The 19,380-nt window shown below is 34.5% G+C and overlaps 1 protein-coding gene across 4 annotated transcripts in view; it reads right to left on the bottom strand.

Annotated features, from left to right (window-relative positions):
• The window catches only part of LOC105387103 (adenylate cyclase type 6), a 195,438-nt gene that overhangs the window by 75,236 nt on the left and 100,822 nt on the right, over positions 1–19,380 (bottom strand). The gene's annotated exons all lie outside the window — the stretch shown is intronic.

The raw sequence follows: 19,380 nt of genomic DNA, 5'->3' as shown, positions 1-19,380 counted from the left end.
CTTGTAAAGCCGTGTTGAGCAAAGATTATTAATGTATTCTTCTTCAAAGATTAATTAGGTAAATGTCCTTGCTATTCGACCTTCGTCTTTTTGTCGGTTAAAATATGACTTCTGATTGCTCCTCCAACCCAGTCCAATTCAATTGTACAAACCGCGCAGAAAAATGGCAAATACAACCCTTTCCGGTATTCCAGACGGCGCTGCCTCTTTAATTGGTTCAAGTAGATTGCTATTTGATTTAATCGAGAGTAGAAGAGAGTAAACCGGAGATATCGAGCTATATTTTTCAGCGAGATTCAAGATTATCAGTATCCTGTACCAGGGTCTCTACAGAAATTCTGACCGATTGCGTTATTATAAATCGCGTTAGTGAAATCTAAGCATGTTCATTTCTATAGCAGTTTCCTCTGGAGAGTTTTTTGTGTGAATGTATACTGTGCCACACACACAAACGTATATAGTCTGTAATAAAATGGTATTCCACTGTCCCCTGTGAAATAAACCAAACCAAAGCGAATTTTCCCTAGCGTATAGTTAGGGATTGTATTGTTCAATGATAATTGAATGCATTATATTATGCTCACGACCGCAATCTGTCCGGGGACCTACGATCTAGATTCTAGATATTTGATTACACGTTTGACCGATTTGCGAAGCGTGAATTCGTGGTAGGCGTACCTAGGTGAAGGCCTATACCGTTGGTTTGGTTGGTTGTGTACATAAACGTACCTGGCAGTGGATGTGATTACGGGTTGGTGATGATTATAATGCATAATGATAAGATGCCAGCCATATTAGACATATATTTTGAAAACTTGTGAGAAGAATCCTGCCTTCACACTGCAAATAAAACGACACGCATGACACGATAGCTGACATGGTAAATTATCGACAATGATACGATTATTATATGTATAGTATCATGCCAAACAACAAGTATTTACAAAACTATGTTAAAACATAATTAAAGCCTGACTAAGTTTCGATTTTCAGCTTCACAACAGCTGTCTTTGCCCAACACAAAGCGCAAACAAAAAAACAAAATCCAGCACAAAATTACGCCAGCAGTGAACTGTGGTGTTTTTAAGGTATTTATCACTGCATCAGTTGACGCCGGCTGCCGGCGCCCGGCCCTGTAATAGCGTTGCTAATAACTGGCTGCTGGACTGCCCGTCCAATTACAGACTTCAGGTGAAAGGCACGTGGAGGTGACTGCATTCTGCTAATTAGTGAGAACGTCGCTGCCTCGTGGCGAGAGTGTATTGCGGAATATTGTTAGGATAATGTGTTTAGCCATCCGTGTTTTACATATTCAAGTGCATGAGCTAAAGGCCTTCTACAGAGCGCAAGATTCACACGCCAAGATATGACAAATGTTTTGCATCGCGCTCACTCACATCTCACATCTCACATTGCGCGGCTTCAAGAACGAGTGCAAAGGAAAAAAAATGTGAGTGAGATATTCAATAATACCTCAAAAATCATGATGAGTGGAAGATATCACTGCACTGCAGCAGAAGTTCTGTACTTGGGTAGTCTTATTGTCTAAGTGAAGGTAACCAGAACATAAATAGGACCTACATCGCTGTGATGTATTATCTATCGGCCGAATTCTCATAGATCTTAAACTAAATTCATGCTTATGCTTATGTAGTTACTCAAAAGTGAAACAGTTCCACAAGAGTAAGCCACGTGGAATTTTATGCTGTTGAGTAGCAGAATCGGGCCGCTAGAGCTTTTGTTACTTCAACCGGAGATTACTTCATTAACGGAGGAACATCAGGACTTGGGAAACATGTTTAAACGTTTTTGCCGGACCTTTGACACTGTGAAGTCACCCGTGGACTTTCAATTTATTACAAAGCTCTTGTTATTCTTGTATTCAGTGAATAAAACATTACAAAATCAATACCGGTTATTCATTTAATTAATCATAATAATTACAAGAAGAAGGAATTCATGTTACCTACCATACCACAGAAAGACAAAATTTGGAGGTCGATGCCGGTTACAGGGTTACTCTAGCTTGACAAAAACAACGTTTATTACAACGAGATAGAGCCGAGAACTTAGAAACATATTTTTTTAAATATTTTTTTGAGCATAATAATTTTTACAAAAAGACCCCGATAAATTGAAAACCTCCTCCTTTTTTGAAGTCGGTTAAAAATATGTTTCAAACTACATTGCTCTCTTTCCAAAACTACGTTGATAAGACAAAATTATTGTTAAGCTCCTTTAAATTGTTCCGCGTTCGCTTCCAAGGACTTAAGGAATTATGTTGAAATGGAAAAAGTTGATAACAAATATTGTCACAGAGCGTTTGCACCGCCTCTCTGGAGGGTATTACCCTCAAAATATTCATCTAAGTTCTTTGTTTACTCTCTAGCGGTGGATTTTAAAGCTGTCGATGTAATTATGGCACGCGCCTATTACCGCAATCCCACTTCTGATCACGTATGTGGAATTTTTGTATAGCTGTATGTACTTGTATTATACAATATACACCGTAGAATATGAGTAGAAAGTAAGAAAGCTTTAACTACTTATGTAACAGGAATAAAAAAAAAAACACGTAATAATATTTTCACCTACTTTTTTTACTACTTATGGGTATCACCTACTTATGAGTCGGAATCCTAAGTGAGACATGCCTCCCTACTAAAGATCTTCTGTTGTTGGGACAATAACGCGCAACCACAGGTCAAAATTAAGAGGTCATTCTGAACAACTTTAAGTAGTAAAGGGAACAGAAAAATATTTCCGTGAAATCGAATAGCTTATTCTTGCACCTTTTAAAACACCCCCAGAAATAAATTGCTGTGTCAAAGTCAAAGTCAAAGTCAAAAATTTTTATTCATCGTAGTTTTTTATTCATCTATCTTACATAAATATCAAGTTTGAATATTTTGGGCTAATGTATGAATGGAACCACTGTAGTCACCTCTCTTTATGTCGGATTAAAAAATCGATTTCGTTGGAGTGTCGAATCAGAGTGACCTTAAACTTTGACAATGGACCGGTGCTTGAGGTACGAAGCTAAAGTACCTTCTCGAACCTTTACAAGACTTGCTTTTTAGGTACCTATAAATAAGTCAAATCCAAATCATAAATCACTTACTTCAAGGCGAAATACGTTAGCCATTTTCCATTAGTTTTACACTCACGGGCAATGAAAAGGTTCCACTGAGAAAAGCACCAAATTACTTCTAAACGGAAAAGGCTAATGGCTTCTTCTGAAACATTGAAGTACATTAAACAGAGCATCAGGAATAAATCGGTAATATTTTGTTCCAATTTTAAATTTAATGTTTGAAAAAAATGGGGGCGTTTGTTGTCGGAATTTTGTGAATGGAACTTTTTCATTGCCAGGCACTGTATAAGAGAATACGGGAATTTTCAATAAGTTTTTTTCTTTTTTAAGCAAAGAAGTTTGTTTGTTGTTTTATTTCAATTTGAAAACCGTTTTCACTTCGTTTGTTAAGAATCCCTACTGCAAATGAATGTTAAGTGTTTGTCTTTTCTTCTTTCATTTCGCAAAGTTTGGTACCTATGGGTAGTCGGGGTTGGGTAGTGTAGTGGTTGCACCATAAAATACATATTTTTATGGCCTGAACCAACGTGTTTCAATGAAATGTTTAGGCGACAGAAATCGCCTGAGATAGATATAAAAATGTTGATATTGTGATGTCTACTATTTCTAGTATATTAGGTACTTTCATTCCAAAGCATTCCGGTGCCTATTCGAAACCACGCTCCTCAACATTATACCTACATAAAATGTATACCCTTTATACAGGGTATTATAAAAACGGTATGCTAAGCCAAAAGGGGGTGACTCAGGGGGTCATCCTGAACAACTTTTATTCTACAAGTTTTGAAAATTCACGAAAAAAATATTTCCTTTTCCATAGAAACTTTGTTGGTCATGTGACTTTTTACTATGGCGAACGAATATTTTTTTGCGAATTTCCAAAACTCGTAGAACAAAAGTTGTTCAGAATGACCCCCTGAGTCACCCCCTTTTGGCTCAGTACCCTAATACTCTTTTTGCAACACCCTGTATACATTTATACGATGTAGGTACTGTATCAAATATGAAATCCCACTGCATTTTACAGGGATGGTAGCACGCAGCTCGTACGTTAATAAAATTACCTTCGTGATGTAATATTGGCCGTTGTGAACGTGACTTGTCAATGTGCGCCATATTCAATTTGAATTGTTAAATTTCTTGTTACTGGAACCTAATTGGCAGCGGGGGAGATACCTTATTTATAAATCGCAAAACCGTAAAATGATATTTCATAGCTACATTTTAATTGAGTGAGTTTATTCTGAAAGCGTAAATTAAATCAATTTTCTTCTTAAATTGAGGCTCATCTCATGTTAGGATATTAAGGGAAATTACCTCTATCTAATATTTTTATTTGATTTTTATTTATATTTCCAGCTTCTCTTTTAGCTGTAGTGTTCCATCCATCACAATTAACACCACTGTGTCTCTCTTTTTCCACGCTAAATATTGAATTCATTGTATAAGATTTAGATTCAGTGTACCTTCCGCGAACTTGTTTTAACAACGATTTTTGGATTCAAAATATATTGAAATTAACACTAATAACTACGTAAATGTTACATCGTTTTGACTTTGAGATAGGAAGATCATTGAGTAGATAATATATATTTCACTAATTTCTATGAAATAATTGAAGATTGAAAGAGTAATAGATTTCAGTGTTGATAAACCTGCTAGATTTAAATTCACAATAATAAATATCAATTTTCATTGATATTTATTATTGTGAATTTAAATCTAGCAGAAAAATACCATGCAAAAAAATATCAATGGAAATTCAAACAATAAATAATCCACAACATGCTTCGTCAATATAAAAATAGCAACATAGATTTTTTTTGTAATATACATCGTCAAATCCAAACGTCCAAAATCCACCGTCGTCAAACCTGCTAGATTAGATTTACTGATCTTCTATAATCATGGAAAGAACGTGATATCGCCACAATATAGCATCATAGACATTTCATGGACTGAATCTGAATAAATATCAAGGGAACAAAGTTTTCCATTTTTATTCAATTTAAATTCCAATCCGATTTTATGATTGGGATTCCGGAAGTAGTATAACTTTCAAGAATGGTTTGAAATAAAGTAACTTTATGCTAATAAGTAGGTATAGGTGTCTTACTCATAGATCTAACAAGTTACTAAGAGGTTATTTTAAACACTAAAACGTGTTATACATAATTATTGTTTCGCTCATATTATTGTTTTCTGAAGTAACGAATTATTTTCTACTTACATAATTAATTGTAATGAATAAAGAATACACAGCAGATCTCAGCCTTAATTGAAATCAACCTTAATAGCTAGATTTCCTCCAGGCTGCATCCGGATAGAAAATTAAAGTTCTCCCAAGACTGACACCACGATGCAATATTCAGTAGGATTACTCTTGAATCTAATACAATACTATTTTTATTCAAACACATCGATAAAAAATATGCAAAGAATAAAAAGATTGGTTGAAATTCATGTTGCTTTAATTTGATTTGTTCTAGTTCAGTACCTCATGCACCATTATGATTTTCTAACGTCATGGCTGCATTTTAATGAATAAAGCAGAGCTAAACTAAACTAATTAAACTTTTCATTTAAAATTATACAGGTTAGCATCGTATGTTGAATATGTTGCAACTAACCAACCAAATTGTATACTTTTTCAGCAACGTCACGGTTTTTTAAATCCTTTAAAGGCGATGCGAAGCTTACGTAAAAGCTATGCGAAATAAGGAAAGGGCTTAAAGATTTTATCCCCAATATCGAGGTTTTCGATTAGCTTCAGCAACATGGTGACATTTCCTTTCGCTCCACTTCCGCACCTTATCGCATGTCACAACTCACATCAGATGCAGCAAAATTTCCACGTTAAAATTGAACTACGTTTCTGAATTTCTAAAATACCTAACTACGTTCGGAAAGTTTCGAAATTCAAATTGGTTTCATTTCCGTCCGACGGATCCTGCCGATCAAAGGATTAATTCAAATGCAACCTGCACGTTCTAATAGAAATATCTGAGACGAAGTCTCTTTGTCCTACTACCTCATCTACAAGTCATAGCCGACTTTGTATCAGATGCTATTGGTATTTACAGTACCGTCTGATATTGACTTGGGATTTGCTACAGAGTGATTTGAGGTGATGAGAATTCAAATTGGGAAACTTGCTATCTTACAGAATCGTATGTTGGAAATTACAAGGTGCGCTAATTAAGTCCAAGCACCTATTTAAGCTTAAACTCCGCCAGTACCTGACGTGTATTTAAGCTTGCAGCACTTGTCGCCTTTTAATATTATTTTATTTTTTAATGACAAAGCAGCAAACTTTTATGTATATTTGTACAAACTACACTAAATACCTTATTATATTATGATATGTATATAAATATATGATTATAAACTATCACACACACACACACACACACACATAGACTATCAACACTGTCTTATTAAATTTCACAAATCTTTCGGAACAAACACAGACGCCAAACATAATATTATATTTTAGCCGAGTACCACCCCAACTCACTGGTTCTGGCAGAATTACCAGCGCTGTATAATTTTTTGTACAGCACATGCTGAGTCAGAGCCATTTTACTGACATAATACACACCACAATTATTGTGATTCTTCATGTCACTGTTCCTATTGATGTTGTTTTGTATTTGTGATGTGTATTCTTTTAGTAAATAAACGATGTGTCTATGTCTATGCCTAATACTGTAACCTTTCATAGTACGGTGACTGTAAAAGTCCCCCCCCAACAAACACGGCTAAACCCTAAACTACCTAACTGCTACGTAAGCTGCCTAATCGCTATGCATTTTTCCTCCCTAACAACCCTAACTGAAGTGAACGTAACGCTAAATGTGTTTTGCATTATTCGTTTGGCCAATACGTGATCGTCTAGTCTAGTGGTTAGGACTCTACATTGCCGAAGTAACACAAGTTCTTTTAGGAGTTTGAGAGAATCCCTAGCCTAGCTCATAATACCTAGCCTATCTATTTGTTAAGACAACAGAACAAAGTACAACCAATAATTATTTCTTAATATTACTATGATTTAGAAAGACAAAATTTACTAAAATAAATATAAAATTATGTACTAAAAATGGTTTGTAGTTAAAATAAATGGTATATATGAATGTGTATGTAAAATTATGTTATAAAAGAGTTTGTAGTTAAAATAAATAGTATATAGGAATATGTATATGAAATGATGTATAAAAAAGTTTGGTAGTTTGAAAGGAAGGTATGCCCCACCTCGCACACCCTATGAAGTTCGACCAGATCTATCCGCCAGACCCATTTACCTCTCTAGCCCACTGGCTCCTTTCAAACTGGTCTTGTTAGTAGTTAGTCAATCTTTAGACATAGATCTATTGATTGGGATTCAGATGATATATAATAGATATTTGGCACGGGTATCCCCTGAGCCTAGTTATGCACTTTGGACACGGACATTTCCTGAGTCTACTAATGCATTTTTTCGACACGGATATTTCCTGAGTCTACTTATATAAATAATATAATGTGTAATAATTATTTGGCACGGGTATTCCCTGAGCCTATATATGCACTTTGGACACGGACATTTCCTGAGTCTACTGATGCATTTTTTCGACACGGATATTTCCTGAGTCTACTTATGTATTACCTCACAGTACAATAGCTTCCAATAAAAGATATTATTAAAATATTATTACTCTCTCCCATTTCAGCTTGTGTCAAGGGCAATCCCTCAAAAGTATCTCCAAGTTGTAGGTTTCAGAGTTATGTGACAATTAATATTTTATCAATGCTGACTTGTATCCGCCATGGAATTCCTACGGACCGTTGGAGACGGGACTTCCCTCTTCTCTTGGTCTCACACAGCACAAGTGCAACACTTATCAATAAATAACTGTCATCATGTCCTCTTGTATATAGTAGTTCAATATAAAGAAGAATTCAATTCAGCAACTGCCTTCCTTTACCCAAGCTGATAAGAAATCAACTCAATTCATTAATTAGTAGTAAGAAGGTTATGTACTATGAAAAATACTGTATATTGTCTTAATCAATCATATAGAAAGTTTAGTTAAAATATAGATGAGTTGGTGCTCCTATGGTCATCAACCAACCATTTGACTCTAATGATATAAGTAATTGAAGGTATTTATTTTATTTAAATGATAAAGTATAAAGTGAGAACAAAGTTGATGCTTCTATGCCACCATCAGATTCAATGACCATATTAAATTTTAATTTTGTTTAATAGGTATTATCAACTTCTCATCCAAACCCAAATCAACAATCTCTGAATAATTATGTAAGAATTGTTATAGTAAAAATAGTCATAGTCAGCCAGGTTAGATGTATATAGTCTATGTACAAATATATATAATATTTATGTAATGGGAAGGCCACATGTACGTTATTCTGTTGTCCAACATTTAACTAACTGGTTTTATATTAAAGAAATATAGATCTATGATTCCTAATAATCCTTGATTTATAAATTAAGCGCTTATACACTATACCTACTTCATTCTATAACAATTAACACCACTTATCCATAAATAGCAAATAATTAATATATTGCCGATTATCAACATACAACCTCCTAGGTCCCTATAACACAGAGTTACCAAGTAATATTCCTCAACAAATTAAATACCTATTTATATCGCCATTCGTCATACAGAGTGATCAGAGTGTTTAAATTTGAAAACTATATCCATATATCCAGCAACCATGTCTCCTAAGTTCAATAGATACCGATAATATGCCAGCGTCATCTATATGATATATTATAATTTATACCCTGCCTCCTGCATAGATATGCTGCTTTATCTATTCATAAAATAATGACACATAAAATACAGTAAAATATAAAATTAATTCAATAACAAGGAAGATGAATGGTAGAAAATACCACCAACCTGCTGCTTAGAGACCCCACATTTTAACCTATAAAGAATCACGCCATTCCGCCAACTCGTTCTGGAGATGTAGAGTCTCTTAGCTTTATTCAACTCGACAGCACACGATGAGTCTTATGAAAAGCCACTGTTAGATTTTACTAATATTTCCCTAACTATTCCTCTCTAATTTTTACAACATGATTGTAACAGGCAGGCGGATAACTACCAGTCACTTTTGCATAACTAATCCCAATAAGTTGACTTAAACTATAAATGCTGTAAAAGCTAAGTCAATTCGTTCGTCAGTACGGTTTTAAGGATCTTCATCATCATCAGCCTTCTATCGTCCACTGTTGGGTATAGGCACAAGATAATAACTAGGACTTTTCCCTTATGCAGTGAGATATTAATTAAATAAAGGAAAATATAAATTTAAATTAAACATGTCGGATCGAACGACAACGTGTGTAAGTAATCGACTTCAACGTTTCATTGTTCCTATCAACCTATAATTGAAATAATTATTAATAATTTACATCTAAATTCCTCCTATAAATACTGTAAAGCTAAGACAGCTTGTACGTCACGATATATTTTAAATCATTATCATCATCAGCCTTCTATCGTCCACTGTTGGACATAGACACAAGATAATTATTAGGGATTTTCCCTTTTCCTAGTAAGATATTAATTAAGTACAGTGAGATATTAATAAGTTATATCAAATGTGTCGGATCGAACGACAACATTAGTAAGTAATGGACTTCAATGTTTCATTATTCCTGCCAAAAGCATAGTTGAAGTAATTAATCAACACCAGAATTTCACACATTACACAAAAAATAACCTATTTGGCTTGAAAATGAACTAACAGTGGCTAGTAAATCTGCCTAAGGTACTTACCTGGGTCTCAGCCGCAGGAACCCACTCACTTATAAAAATACATTTTAAGCTTTCCCCCGCAGAATTTCGCATAAATATATTCATAACTTAGTTATTCCCTCAGTTGACACCGTTATAAGTTTACCAGGAATGACCAAGCTAACTATTCAGAAAATTGGCATAATTTAATTGAATTAAAGATAAATTAACAGGGATTAAGTACATAAAATCCTTAACTGGAACTCAAAAATAGCCAAAGGCTTCATGTTATCACACGAAGTTCTACAGGGACACCAGCCCCGACCCCACTCCCGAAATCCTATTTATGCAAACCCATAAGCCCCGCCCAACGACCCCTACCTCCGATCGACTTCTTCGATCAATACACCCTTACTAAGTTGTCCATCCTGACTACAGGCGGCGCCACTGAGCTAGACAATAACACAACTATAACATATTTTAGGAAATAAAACGATGAACTATACTTCTAAAATTATCGATAATTAGCCCCTGTTCCACAATGTCTGGTTAGTCGCTACCTGTCGGATAAAATACATGCTGTCACTGTCTAAAAAATAATAACAGAAAGTGACAGCATGTATTTTATCCGTCAGGTAGCCACTAACCAGATATTATAATTATTTACTAATTTTAAGTCCTGAGTCTTTCTTTTCCAAGGAGGCGTATTACGTAATGTGTGCGAATCTGATATTCGTAATAAAACTAACAACTGTGACGACATTCATTTCAATATTCAAATAATAATTAGGTTCCAGAGTCATATTAAAGACTGAAACATAATATAGCCGAATTTAGTATGATATCTATTATTTAATCTAAGCCTCAAGAAGACCACTAAGACTTTTTCTAGGTATCTATCGATTCGAACGACACAATACCCACCCCTAACATTACCATATTATATTAAGAATGAAAATGCGTCATCTAGTCTAAATGGACCTCGTTAGATGGCGTTAATGTCTACTTTGCTATATGGTTGTGTTTGCCAACCAACGTATAACACTTCTTTTGCTTATAATAAAATCTATTGCAAATCTATCCATAAGTATTGAAACAATGTATAAGTCTGCTACGGACGGACTATGTTCCGTTACAACCACCCCCTAAATTTTTAGGAAATGCAATTGGATAAAAATTTACCTATTTAAGACTTATACATTATACATGAATAACGGTGTGTGAAAATAACAAACTAGTATCAGAACCTTACAATACAAAATAAGTTTCGTTACAACCACCCCCTAATTTTTTTTAGGAAATGCTATTGCATAAAAATTTACCTACTTAACTTGATAGACATGATACCTTTATATCTTAGTGAAGGCAACAAAACCCAATACTCTTATATAAAATATGTTTAACTTTCTTATTTATCAAAAATATTGTAGCCAGTGTTTTTGTTTTATTTACTAATTTTAATAACAAAATATTCGAGGTAACAGTCGCTGTACCCTTCGCTATCTCGAATATGCAACGAATTCGGGGCCCCCTACTGCAGATAGATGCCACCCACTCGGCCAGCGCACCCAATGAAAACAACAAAGGTGTCATTAACCGACAGGCGTGTACATAATCAATCCTATCAGGTAACTCATTCGATAGCTCCCTTATAAGAGCTCATCAAACGCCTTATATGTTTCACAGTAATTTCTCTATACGATCGGTGCATTGGGTGAACCGCTAACTGATTTCTTCCCAATGTCTTTGAAATAAAGAAAACAAAATAAATAACAAAGTTAAACTAAATATTTGAGTTGAGACCCATATCCCCTCTCAAATATGTGATCGATTAGAGCCCTCACTGTAGATCCTCACCGAATGTCCAGTCGAGCAGACACCATCCACGACACAGGTATCATTATCCAGCAGGCTGACACTCTCAGTAGTCCTGCTGAACAACTCATTCGATAGCCCTCTTATAGAAGCTCACCAAACGCCTTATAGTGCCTATCAGTGGTTTACCCGAATCATTTTACTTTTCAAATTGAATTAACATTACTTCAACACCTTCACAACACTTATATTAACAGAATTATCTAAATTAAATTTAAGAATCCCTAGGTATCATCACCTTCAGCATTTTCTAAACCTACCTAGATTTATGTTAACCTGTAAACTATAGTGACAACAGGATAACATTTTAAAAGGAAAAATAACTGAACAAAACTTTTAACGAAACGAAATGCATCCCCGGAAGTACTCCTCAATTATGGTTTATTTACGTAAATATTACGTAGGTACATATTGATTTTTTTATTACGGTGCACTAAAATTGTAACCAGTGATAAGTGTAAAAAAGTATTCGAGATAACAGTCGTTGTTCCTTCGCTACCTCGAACACGGAACAATTTCGAATCCTCCACTGCAGATTAATATCGTCCGACCAAACCAGCACTCCCGCGAAGGCGACAAAAGTATCATTATTCAAGAGGCTTGTATTTTTAGCCTAATGAATAACTCATTTGATAGCCCCCTTATAGAAGCTCACCAAATGCTTCAGATGTCTCCCAGTAGTTTCTTAGAACGATCGGCGCATTGAGTGACATTTATAAGTTCCTCCTCAATGTCTTTGTGATTTATGCAAATCAATAATAACCCATTAATGCAAAATATTTGAGTTGAGATCCAAAGTAACACTATTCCCTTCTCAAATATGAGATCGTTGAAAGCCCGCACTGCAGACCATCGCAGAAAGTCTTAGTCGGTCGAGACAATAAAAACGACAAAGATATCATTATCCAATAAACAATGCTACTAGATAACTCATTTGATAGCCCCCTTATAGAGCTCACCAAATGTCTTAGATGCCTATCAGTAGTTTATCCAAATCGTTCAGCAGTATGAATTCGAAACCATCACTTATAACCTTCACAAAATAAATAGTATTAAAATGTAATCTATCACGGTTTTTTTTTAAATATAGGAAGAAGTACTCCAAAACTACATCTCATTCCATCATATACGAGTAATCGTAATATTAATTGATCCAAATTTAATAACAATACCTTACCAAATAAATAATAATTTACAATAATCATACAGATAAAATAATAAATGAGGTTACACAGTAAGACATTTTTTTCTGTACCTTTACATAACCTGTACAGTAAGAGGCAGAGAAACCTGACCGTATCTAAACTTAAATCCAACCAGCAACCTATTTTCTATCCTTCTTGTGTACGTACACAACACACCTCCTTGATTTCGATTTTGATGATTCAAACTATTTTTGATCCCCAACTTAAAACAATCAAACGAAGGCATGAAATTATTTGTTCAACTCAATCTTTTAATACTAACTATTAACTAATAGATTATTTCGTGGTCCATATATACAACAAATTAAATAGCAGTCTAAGTTTATACCCAAACCCCAGGGCTGTAGCTAAAAAAAAAAAACAATCTGCAAAAGTGGCTCATAAACAGAAACTATCAGGTAACTGAGGACTTGTTGGTTGTTGTTACCTAATCAGGTAGATACATTATTTCATTATTATTAATTTTATTTTGTTAAGAATCCTTTGCATCTAATCTCATGTTACCCATAAATAATTCGAAACTAACTTACACTATAAACTTCATTATAAACTTTATTGTTTGTTTAATTTAAATAGTACATATTCTCTTAGTACTTAATTGTATCTAACATTATCAATGTACAGGGTCTAAATGCTTACAAAATACCTTCATTGTCAATACCACATGTATCTACTGGCTAAAAAACATTTCCTCCTTTAGTACAGGCTAGACCTAGTTTAGGTGGAATAAAAAATGTAAAAAACACATTCCTAGATTACCTAAGTACCTATAATGAGCACTGTTAAAACACCAATAACTTAGTTACCTGAGTTTTGCATGCTAACCTAATTTAAAGTTTAAGTAACTTCATAATGTACCTATTTAAGAATTTCATTCACTCTCCTAATCACTAATCATAATAACAAATAATCCTATCCCAAACCATAAGTTTTAGTTTAACCCAAAATCCTTTACAAAACAATTAGTTCTTTAAAGGAGTGCAATGAGAATTTAAATGTTTCATCACCCCCATAATTAAACAACTCTAAAATATTTATCTACATATGCTAAATAAATACCTAGGTAGGTTAGATACAGTCGTGCACCCCCAAGACAATAAAACTAAAAATGCACTGAAGTTATCAAATCACCTAAGTTCTTATCTATTTCTGTAGATAAGTACATGTTTGTCACCTCATGCTCAACCCTCACCCCCACGCGTATAAAACCAGGACAATTCTTAACCCACATCCACATCGCAACTGTCTTTCTTATATCACAATATTGATTCACTCAATCCTCTCATTTCACTATAACCACTCTCATAAATAATATAATACAAATAATAATTCCTAAACGTTTGAATCATATTTACTCACTTTAAGACACACCCCCACGCTCTTTATGTCGCCTATTCCTGAACATAGCCTATCTATGATGATGATTTTAACGGTTTTAAAAATAGAAACCGTCCTAAGAATGTATCAAACAAAAGCCGAAATGCCAATTTTAAAACAAATCCTTTCCAAGCTCAAATTTCTCTTTCCCTGTAGTTTTAACCAACAACACTTTTTATTTTATTTCTTCCTTTGTATTATTTATTGCCTCAACCTTTCGGATCTTTAATACGACGCAATGTTATTCTAAGTTCGCACATCTGTTAGCAATAAAGTCAGTCTCTTTTTGGTCGGCTGGTACCCCATTGGTCAAGAGTGATCTATTGTTGGCTAATGTTTGCAACGGAGAATAAAATTATTCTTAAGGTTGTCTTCACCTTTTTCTCGATAATATGTATCTCTAATGTAATATTGTATATTATGTTATTCGGCCGATGATGATGCTGATGATGAAACTAGGCCACCATAATTAAATACATAAATACCTAACTAAAATATCAGATCTAAGTAGGTAAACACTAACATACCTTCACTAGACTCACCCCCACTATATTAAGTCTCCTAACCTCCTCTTCTAGAATAGTCCTAAACACCCCCTATTGTGATGATGATGAAATTGAAGTAAGATTTTGAATGCCTATTTGAAATATAACTTAAATCTAATGATACTATGGCCGATGATGATAATGATGATGATGAACCTAGGCCACCCTAATTTAAAACATTAATAAAATCAGATATAAGCAAGTAAAGTAAGTAGATGCTAGCAATGATTCGTTCACAAGGCTTAATTTAATTACGCAATAACAACCTTATCATTCCTCTATCTCCTAATATTTCTAATGATGTGCACATTATTCATAATATCAATCCATACTCAATCCACACGCAGTTAGCAATCCAGTACCTATACTAAGTATGTAAGTAGGTAAGCACGCACGCACGCACGCGCAGCCTGTAATTATCCACTGCAGGACACATCCTCCTCCAATTCTCCAATACATTAAAACCCATGAAAACCCGAGAATCGAACTCGAGACAGCAGTCAACTATCCACTACTCCACTCGGTAGTGTAGCTAAGCATTTACCTACACATAGATTAGTAACATAATCTCTCTTCCTTAATTTCGTAGGTATCCAGTTCCATCTAGTTCCAATTATATACCTAATACCTGCGTAAAAGCAAAATGCATACCTAATACATACATGTCATAGGGGTGCATCAAAGCTCCCTGAGTGATATAATATCCACTGTACCTAAGACACGACAGGTGCCTCCAAAATCGGCAGTCATTCACTGACAATTTAATCCCGTTACATAATCCTTTCACTTCAGTGACAATCACCTTAATGACAATCACTGTATCTAGACGGCTTTAATTGCCTAATTACATAAGTACCTACATGAAGGACATCACACCTGTAAAACCTTTAATTTTGTCGACATACTGTTAAGGACGCCGGCCTAAACCTTATCACAAATGCGGTACTTATCTATACCTATCCAGTTATACCGAACATACTTTGACTTAAATCCACATATCTTTACCTACTAGTGCTCATACTAATTCATAACGCTCCTCACATTCACTGAAGAATAAGACTGTACCTACCTAATATAAAACACAGTACCTACTTATAACTATAACATCCATAAAACTCATAACTAATAGCTGGTTAAAGTGCAACTTTGACAGAATGCCCACTTAATTCTTTCAAGTATAAGTCTCATATTTATAACACTTCTCACTACTCAGAACAGCCCAATTTATTTATGATCCTAAGAAAAACAAAACTCTAATTTATAATTTGGACTGAAGTGGTCGACGAGCATTCGAGTGTTGTAAGAACTTGAGTAGGTAACGCCTATTATGTTATCGGACCCGGTGACAAATGTTCCGCTTGCACTTATGACTGACACTTTGTTGCAACTATAACCTGTCCCACGGTTATTGACTATGAAGAACTTGCTAAGGGCTAGCAACACGATATGTTTATTTTTCAAGTATTGACAGCTAATAACAAAAACAGTTCGCTGAAATATAATGTTACCCGCCGACAGGTTATTTATTATATTTTTTTGTAACACAACCTGACGCCAGAATTTGGCCGTACTTAACTGAAGGGTTTCAGCGTATTGCTTTTGAGACAGTACCTGCATAATATTTAAGTCACACCCTAGGATAAGAACTACTCAAATTTGGAACAAGAACGTTTTTTAATGGTCGAATACCTATAAACCGCGATGTTAACAGTTGGACTAAAATGCGTATTCAAAGTCAGCAAGCTAATTCTTAATTCTTAAAACACAATGACCATGCGCTAAACATACTAGATTTACATGCGACACGGTGAATTCGATATAAATATATGAAATGAACCACTAGCTGCTCTCGCGATTCCGGCCTCGCCTCAAAAAGCTTCCCGTGGGAACTCCGGGACAAAATCAGCCCATGCTCTATCCCAGGATCCAGATTACATATATTATATACCAAATCCGCTCAGCAGTCCCGGGACGAAAGAGCAACAGACAGACAGACACACTTACTTATCTATTTTATGCTAGGTACATAATATCTACCTACAATCCATTGTGAATTGATAATAACTTTAATTACATTAAATTAATCAAAGTATATAAATTTATAAGCTTTTATTTATGGAATATTAATATGATCTTTTATACGTTTTCTCTCAATCTCCTTCCATTTCACGGCAACAATTGTAGGCTAAAAAGCCTATTTTAGTTATTGAATAATGCAAACACACAAATTTCATACCCTTCCTCATAATCTATCCTGGTCCTAATAATCTTGATCAACCTATCCTGGTCACGGCACCAATTGTAAAAGTCCCCCCCCCAACAAACACGGCTAAACCCTAAACTACCTAACTGCTACGTAAGCTGCCTAATCGCTATGCATTTTTCCTCCCTAACAACCCTAACTGAAGTGAACGTAACGCTAAATGTGTTTTGCATTATTCGTTTGGCCAATACGTGATCGTCTAGTCTAGTGGTTAGGACTCTACATTGCCGAAGTAACACAAGTTCTTTTAGGAGTTTGAGAGAATCCCTAGCCTAGCTCATAATACCTAGCCTATCTATTTGTTAAGACAACAGAACAAAGTACAACCAATAATTATTTCTTAATATTACTATGATTTAGAAAGACAAAATTTATTAAAATAAATATAAAATTATGTACTAAAAATGGTTTGTAGTTAAAATAAATGGTATATATGAATGTGTATGTAAAATTATGTTATAAAAGAGTTTGTAGTTAAAATAAATAGTATATAGGAATATGTATATGAAATGATGTATAAAAAAGTTTGGTAGTTTGAAAGGAAGGTATGCCCCACCTCGCACACCCTATGAAGTTCAACCAGATCTATCCGCCAGACCCATTTACCTCTCTAGCCCACTGGCTCCTTTCAAACTGGTCTTGTTAGTAGTTAGTCAATCTTTAGACATAGATCTATTGATTGGGATTCAGATGATGCTAATGATATATAATAGATATTTGGCACGGGTATCCCCTGAGCCTAGTTATGCACTTTGGACACGGACATTTCCTGAGTCTACTAATGCATTTTTTCGACACGGATATTTCCTGAGTCTACTTATATAAATAATATAATGCGTAATAATTATTTGGCACGGGTATTCCCTGAGCCTATATATGCACTTTGGACACGGACATTTCCTGAGTCTACTGATGCATTTTTTCGACACGGATATTTCCTGAGTCTACTTATGTATTACCTCACAGTACAATAGCTTCCAATAAAAGATATTATTAAAATATTATTACTCTCTCCCATTTCAGCTTGTGTCAAGGGCAATCCCTCAAAAGTATCTCCAAGTTGTAGGTTTCAGAGTTATGTGACAATTAATATTTTATCAATGCTGACTTGTATCCGCCATGGAATTCCTACAGACCGTTGGAGACGGGACTTCCCTCTTCTCTTGGTCTCACACAGCACAAGTGCAACACTTATCAATAAATAACTGTCATCATGTCCTCTTGTATATAGTAGTTCAATATAAAGAAGAATTCAATTCAGCAACTGCTTTCCTTTACCCAAGCTGATAAGAAATCAACTCAATTCATTAATTAGTAGTAAGAAGGTTATGTACTATGAAAAATACTGTATATTGTCTTAATCAATCATATAGAAAGTTTAGTTAAAATATAGATGAGTTGGTGCTCCTATGGTCATCAACCAACCATTTGACTCTAAAGGTATTTATTTTATTTAAATGATAAAGTATAAAGTGAGAACAAAGTTGATGCTTCTATGCCACCATCAGATTCAATGACCATATTAAATTTTAATTTTGTTTAATAGGTATTATCAACTTCTCATCCAAACCCAAATCAACAATCTCTGAATAATTATGTAAGAATTGTTATAGTAAAAATAGTCATAGTCAGCCAGGTTAGATGTATATAGTCTATGTACAAATATATATAATATTTATGTAATGGGAAGGCCACATGTACGTTATTCTGTTGTCCAACATTTAACTAACTGGTTTTATATTAAAGAAATATAGATCTATGATTCCTAATAATCCTTAATTTATAAATTAAGCGCTTATACACTATACCTACTTCATTCTATAACAAATAACACCACTTATCCATAAATAGCAAATAATTAATATATTGCCGATTATCAACATACAACCTCCTAAGTCCCTATAACACAGAGTTACCAAGTAATATTCCTCAACAAATTAAATACCTATTTATATCGCCATCCGTCATACAGAGTGATCAGAGTGTTTAAATTTGAAAACTATATCCATATATCCAGCAACCATGTCTCCTAAGTTCAATAGATACCGATAATATGCCAGCGTCATCTATATGATATATTATAATTTATACCCTGCCTCCTGCATAGATATGCTGCTTTATCTATTCATAAAATAATGACACATAAAATACAGTAAAATATAAAATTAATTTAATAACAAGGAAGATGAATGGTAGAAAATACCACCAACCTGCTGCTTAGAGACCCCACATTTTAACCTATAAAGAATCACGCCATTCCGCCAAC

The sequence above is a fragment of the Plutella xylostella genome, chromosome Z (assembly GCF_932276165.1).
Source record: "Plutella xylostella chromosome Z, ilPluXylo3.1, whole genome shotgun sequence".
Taxonomy (NCBI): Eukaryota; Metazoa; Arthropoda; class Insecta; order Lepidoptera; family Plutellidae; genus Plutella; species Plutella xylostella.
This window is presented reverse-complemented; position numbering and strand designations above follow the sequence as displayed.